We start from the raw sequence: 7064 nt of genomic DNA, 5'->3' as shown, positions 1-7064 counted from the left end.
TCGGCCTTCCAAAGTGCTGGGATTACAAGTGTGAGCCACCGCGCCCAGCCTTTCAGTTGCAATTTTGTGTCATACATTGATTCCACGAACAGAACGCTGCCTGGTACATAACTGTTGATTGAATGAATCTAGTAATTGCAACATTTATTTACTTTCTTTCACAGAATTTTAGAGCAGAAGGGCCCTCAGGCATCATTCTAAACCCCTTGTTATACCCTGTAAAACTGAGTTTTGAGAGATTTAGGGATTCAGCCATGGTTAGTCATGTAGCTGCTAGGCTAAACCAGAACAAGGACACAGGCACCAGTGAGCTTTCTCCTACACCATTGGTTCTCTCTTTTTTTTTTTTTTTTTTTGATGGAGTCTTGCTCTGTCGCCCAGGCTGGAGTGCAGTGGCGCAATCTCAGCTCACTGCAAGCTCCGCCTCCCGAGTTCACGCCATTCTCCTGCCTCAGCCTCTCCGAGTAGCTGGTACTACAGGCGCCCGCCACGACGCCCGGCTAATTTTTTTTTGTATTTTTAGTAGAGACGGGGTTTCACCGTGGTCTCGATCTCCTGACCTCGTGATCCGCCCGCCTCGGCCTCTCAAAGTGCTGGGATTACAAGCGTGAGCCACCGCGCCCGGCCTACACCATTGGTTCTCAAATGTCAATGTGCGTCAGAATCACCTGGAAAGCTTTTTAAACTTGGAAAGCTTATTAAAATGCAGATTTCTGGCCAGGTTCAGTGGCTCATGTCTGTAATCCTAGCACTTTGAGAGGCCGAGGCGGGCAGATCACCTGAGGTCAGGAATTTGAGACCAGCCTGGCCAACATGGCGAAACCCCATCTCCACTAAAAATACAAAAAAGTTAGCCAGGCATGGTAGCGGGCGCCTGTTACCCCAGCTACTTGGGAGGCTGAGGCAGGAGAATCGCTTGAACTCAGGAGGCAGAGGATGCAGTGAGCCGAGACTGCACCACCGCACTCCAGCCTGGGTGACAAGAGCAAAACTCTATCTCAAAGATAAAACAGAATAAATAAATACAGATTTCTGGACCTCACCCCCATAGTACCTGATTCTATAGTTCTGGGTATATCTAAATCTATATTAGCATTTCTCTTTCTCTCTCTCTCTCTCTTTTTTTTTTTTTTGACAGTCTCAGCTGGGCGCAGTGGCTCACACCTGTAATCCCAGAACTTTGGGAGTCTGAGGTGGGCAGATCACGAGGTCAAGAGATCAAGACCATCCTGGCCAACCAACATGGTGAAACCCCATCTCTACAAAAAATACAAAAATTAGCTGGGCTTAGTGGCGCATGCCTGTAGTCCCAGCTACTCGGGAGGCTGAGGCAGAAGAACCGCTTGAACCCGGGAGGAGGAGGTTGCAGTGAGCGGAGATAGCACCATTGCACTCCAGCCCGGGCGACAGAGTGAGACTCCATCTCAAAAAAAAAAAAAAAAAAAAAAAAGAGTCTCGCTTTGTTGCCCAAGCTGCAGTGCAATGGCACGATCTTGGCTCACCGTAACCTCTGCCTCCCGGGTTCAAGTGATTCTCCTGCCTCAGCCTCCCAAGTAGCTGGAATTACAGGCATTTGCCACCACGCCCGGATAATTTGGTATTAAAGACGGGGTTTCTCCATGTTAATCAGGCTAGTCTTGAACTCCCTACCTCAGGTGATCTGCCTGCCTCAGCCTCCCAAAGTGCTGGGATTACAGGCATGAGCCACCACGCTCAGCCTCTCTCTCTCTCTTTTTTTTTTTTTTTGGAAACAGGGTCTCAGTCTGTCACCTAGGCTAGAGTGCAGTGGCAGAATCATAGCTCACTTCAGCCTCAAACTCAAGTGATCCTCTTTTCAGCCTCCTGAGTAGCTAGGACTACATGCGCATGCCACCATGACTGGCAGGTTTTAAAAATTTTCTTAGTTTTTGTAGAGACAAGATTTTGTCATGTTGCCCAGGCTGGTCTCGAACTCCTGGGCTCGAGTGATTTGCCCAGCTCGGCCTCCCAAAGTGCTGAGATTATAAGCATGAGCCACAGCAGCCACTTCTTTCTAGTCACCATGAATAAAAGCACTAAGTATTTGAGTACAGGTCTTTGAGCAGACATATGTTTTTATTGTTCTTGAGTAAATACCTAGGAGTGGGAATAAATAGATACTGAGTGCTGGATTGTACGGGAAGCATATGTTTAACTTTGTAAAAAAAATGCCGGGCTGTTTTTCTTTTACTTTCTTTTCTTTTGAGACGGCATGGCTCTGTTGTCCAGGTTGGAGTGCAGTGGCGTGATCTTGGCTCACTGCAGCCTTCCCTTCCTGGGCTCAAGCGATCCTCCCACCTCAGCCTCCCAAGCACCTGAGTCTAAAGGTTCATGCCACCATGCCCAACTAATTTTTAAATTTTTTTGTAGAGATAAGGTTTCACCATATTGCCTAGGTTGGTCTTGAACTCCTGGGCTCAACACCATATTGCCTAGGTTGGCTCCTGCCTCGGCCTCCCAAAGTTTTAGAATTACAGGCATGAGCCACCATGCCTGGCCTCTTTTATTTTATTATTTATTTATTTATTGAGACGGAGTCTTGCTCTGTTTCCCAGGCTGGAGTGCAGTGGCATGATCATGGCTCACTGCAACCTCTGCCTCCCAGGTTCAAGCGATTCTCCTGCCTGAGCCTCCCAAGTAGCTGGGACTACAGGCACGTGCCACCATGTCTGGCTAATTTTTGTGTTTTTAGTAGAGACACAGTTTCACCATCTTGGCCAGGCTGGTCTCTAACTCCTGACCTCATGATCCACCTGCCTCAGCCTCCCAAAGTGCTGGGATTACAGGTGTGAGCCACCGCGCACAGCCTATTTTATTTTATTTTTTAATAGAGATGGGGTCTTGCCATGTTGCCTAGGCTGGTCTCATCTCCTAGGTTCAAGTGATTCTCCTGCCTAGGCCTTCCAAACTGTTGGGATTACCAGTGTGAGCCATTGCACCTGGTCCCCAGACTGTTTTTCATAGTGCTTATACAGTTTTTCTTTCCCACCAGCAATGTATGAGTTCTAGTTGTCCTCATCTTTACAAGCATTTGATATTGTCCATTTAAAAAAAAAAAAAGTACAGCCGGGCACGGTGGCTCACACCTGTAATCCCAGTACTTCGGGAGGCCAAAGTGGGTGCATCACGAGGTCAGGATTTCGAGACCAGCCTGGCCAGCATGGTGAAACCCTGTCTTTACTAAAAATACAAAAATTAGCCAGGTGTGGTGGCTCGTGCCTGTAATCCCAGCTACTCTAGAGGCTGAGGCAGGAGAATCTCTTGAACCCGGGAAGCAGTGGTTGAAGTGAGCCGAGATCATGCCATTGTACTCCAGCCTGGGCGACAAGAGCAGGACTCCATCTCCAAAAAAAAAAAAAAAAAAAAAAAAGATATTCTTCTAGGTGTATAATGGTATCTCATTTTGGTTTTAATTTAGGATATCAACTTTTTAAAGGGTTTTTCCATATTTGTTACCATATTGCCTTCCATAAAGGTTATACTCCTCCAGTGGTATTTATACGAGTTGTTACTCTTTTCTTCTTTGGGGAGATAAACAAAGGACTCTACAATTGGTGTTTCACACTAGGCAAAAATTCAATGTTTTTCTTTCCCTTGTGACCTTTTAGCTATCATACAGAAATAAAATTCACTTGTAACATGGTTAAATTTCTGTACAGTGAATATCATCCTCTCATGGACTTTCAGAATAAAATGAGAGATATGTTCATTTGGAGGAGATTTTGGCTTAAAGATAAGTAAAGGCTACATTAGTGAGTGTAGCAAACTCTTCAAAGACACATATTGAAAGTAAACTCATTATTTTATGAGAAAGTATAACACTAAAATAATATATACTAATGCAAAATACTGTTTGTCAAAATAGCTCAAATAATTAAGCAGGAGAAAATCATAATTAAATACATCAGATTGCACCAAATAATCACCCAGCTTCTATCAAATTTCACTGTATTTCAGTAGAATTACATTCAACTCTGATTACTTAGATTTTGTTTTTGGTGTTTTGTGGAAGCAATTGGCTCGATTGAGCTAAAATTAAATGGAAACACAAATACAACATTGGCAAAAAAATCTAAACTGTATTAATAAATAGAGAAATATACCATTGAAACATGACAGATGAGTATAGCAAGGTCCTGTCAACAGATATTGTACATTGACTAAGTTTGAATTTGGCATGCTAAATTTCTATATAACAAGATATAGCCAGGTGTAGCGGCTCACACCTACAGCCTCAACACTTCAGGAGGCTGAGGTGGGACGACAGCTTGAGCCCAAGGAATTTGAGGCTGTAGTGAGCCATGATCACACCACTGCACCCTAACCTGGGTGACAGAGCAAGAAAGACACTGTCTCTAAAACCAAAAAACCGAAACAAACAAAAATAAATCAAAAAAGTTAAACAAACAAACAATATACCTACATTCTTATCTTTCACCACAGAATAAAAAATGTTGATATCAGTTTAAAGACTGCTGGACCACTCAATATGTTTCATTGTGTTTGTGGAAGGTCCACAAGTCAGTGGTTAGCTAACTCACATTATTATTGTTATTATTTTTTGAGACAGAGTCTCGCTCTGTTGCCCAGGCTGGAGTGCAGTGGCGTGATCTAGCTCACTGCAACCTTCACCTCCTGTGTTCAAGTGATTCTCCTGCTTCAGCCTCCCGCGTAGCTGGGATTACTGGCTCCCCCAACCAAGCCCAACTAATTTTTGTATTTTCAGTAGGGACAGGGTTTTGCCATGTTGGCCAGATGGTCTCAAACTCCTGACCTCAGGTGATCCACCCGCCTCGGCCTCCCAAAGTGCTGGGATTACAGGCGTGAGCCACTGCACACAGCTTATTTTTTAATTTAATTTTTATTTTTATCAAAGTAGAACGGGTACATAGTTTAAAAAGTCAAATAGATCAACATAGGTTATAATGAAACACTCTATTCTTCCCACATCTAATTCTTACTTCCCAGAGATAATTGCTGCAACTTTTTTTTTTTAATTCTTTTTTTTTTTTTTTTTTTGAGACAGAGTCTCGCGATCTCACCCAGGCTGGAGTGCAGTGGTGCGATCTCGGCTCGCTGCAAGCTCTGCCTCCCGCGTTCACGCCATTCGCCTGCCTCAGCCTCTCCGAGTAGCTGGGACTACAGGCGCCCGCCACTACGCCCGGCTAATTTTTTGTATTTTTAGTAGAGACGGGGTTTCACCGTGGTCTCGATCTCCTGACCTCGTGATCCGCCCGCCTCGGCCTCCCAAAGTGCTGGGATTACAAGCGTGAGCCACTGCGCCCGGCCATTGCTGCAATTTTTTAACTTCCTCCTAGTATTCACCTCAAATTTCCAAAAATGTATTTATACTGCTATGTCTTGATCTTTTAAAGTTTCAGATATTTGTGAAAGCTAATCCACCATGTTGGCTTCTGATTAACCCCAGTTCTGGGAAGACCTCTAAGATTTCAAGTTTACCTATTGTTCCTGGTGTAAGAGCAAGTATTACCATACATTCTGCCCTTAGCTCAAACAACCTTGATGTTATATCTATACATCCCTTCTGAATCACCCTTTCCCTGTAGTATAGAAGCCCCAGGTCTGGGGGTAATGGAGCAGGAAACCATCATCTCATTTCACCATTGCCCAAGACACGCACATGGCCTCTGTTCATAAGTCTCTATTAAATGTTTATTTCTAAGAAACTGGACTCGTCAGCCTCTTTCTTTGGCCTCTCAGCTTCCTTGGACTTTTGGAACAGGTTTGCATAGGCCTGCCCACTGCCACAGAATTATCTATTAACTTCCAACCATAAAAGATGAGGAGTTACTTCTTTTACATAATACTTCCTTCCCAAAACACACTTCTCCTGCCCCCAGCCCCTTGGAAATAACTATTATATCATAATATTAGTTAAATTAACATTTAAGCTATCATCAATATTTACTCACAGCTTAGCCAAGAAGTGTATTATATTTCCTTTCTTGTATAACTTTTAATTTCCCTCAATTTAATAATGGCTTTATTTTTTTCTTTTGTTTTAGTTTTCTAGTTGTTTATTCATCTCCAAATTCACTGTTGAAAATCTAACTCTTATTTTATTATGTTCCAACCTGTCAGATATTCATTCTGTCATAACATTTTTAAAAGAAATATTCCTCTTGGAACCCTTTATCCTCCAGTTCTGAGTTCAACTGGCTCTTCTCTCTGGAAGCTTTTTAGTAATTTTCCTTTCTCCTGGGTGTTATATAATTTCACGCTAATGTATTTTGGGTTTTTTTTTGGAGGGGGGCAGGGTTTTGAGACAGAGTATCCCTCTGTTGCCCAGGCTGGAGTGCAGTGGTGCAATCTTGGCTCACTGGAACCTCCGCCTTCCGGGTTCAAGCAATTCTCGTGCCTCAGCCTCATGAGTAGCTGAGATTACAGGTGCGGGTCACCAGGCCCAGCTAATATTTGTATTTTTGTAGCGACAGGGTTTCACCATGTTGGCCAGGTTGGTCTCGAACTCCTGACCTCAGGTAATTCACCTGCCTCAGCCTCCCAAAGTGCTGTGATTACAGGCATGAGCCACCGTTCCCGGCCCTGCTAAGATAATTACTGGGATCTCCGAAGGGGACCCCAATAAAAGGATTCCTTCTGTGTTCTAAGATCCTGAACACATTGAGAAATCAAGCAAAAAATACAGAGGTCAACATATCACCTTTATCACTGTTTGAGACCAGATTGGAGGATGTGGGTTAGTATGGGAGTCAATGAGCCTGCTAACTGGCCGGGCGCAGCTCACACCTGTAATCCCAGCACTTTGGGAGGCCGGATCACCTGAGGTCAGAAGTTCAAGACCAGCCTGGCCAACATGGAGAAACCCCATCTCTATTTAAAAAATACAAAAATTAGGCTGGGCGCGGTGGCTCATGCCTGTAATCCCAGCACTTTGGGAGGCCGAGGTGGGTGGATCACGAGGTCAGAAGATCGAGACCACAGTGAAACCCCGTCTCTACTAAAAATACAAAAAATTAGCTGGGCGCAGTGGCGGGCGCCTGTAGTCCCAGGTACTCGGGAGGCTG

Source organism: Hylobates moloch, unplaced genomic scaffold (genome assembly GCF_009828535.3).
Source record: "Hylobates moloch isolate HMO894 unplaced genomic scaffold, HMol_V3 SCAFFOLD_5, whole genome shotgun sequence".
Classification (NCBI taxonomy): domain Eukaryota; kingdom Metazoa; phylum Chordata; class Mammalia; order Primates; family Hylobatidae; genus Hylobates; species Hylobates moloch.
Note: the sequence above shows the minus strand (reverse complement) of the source record.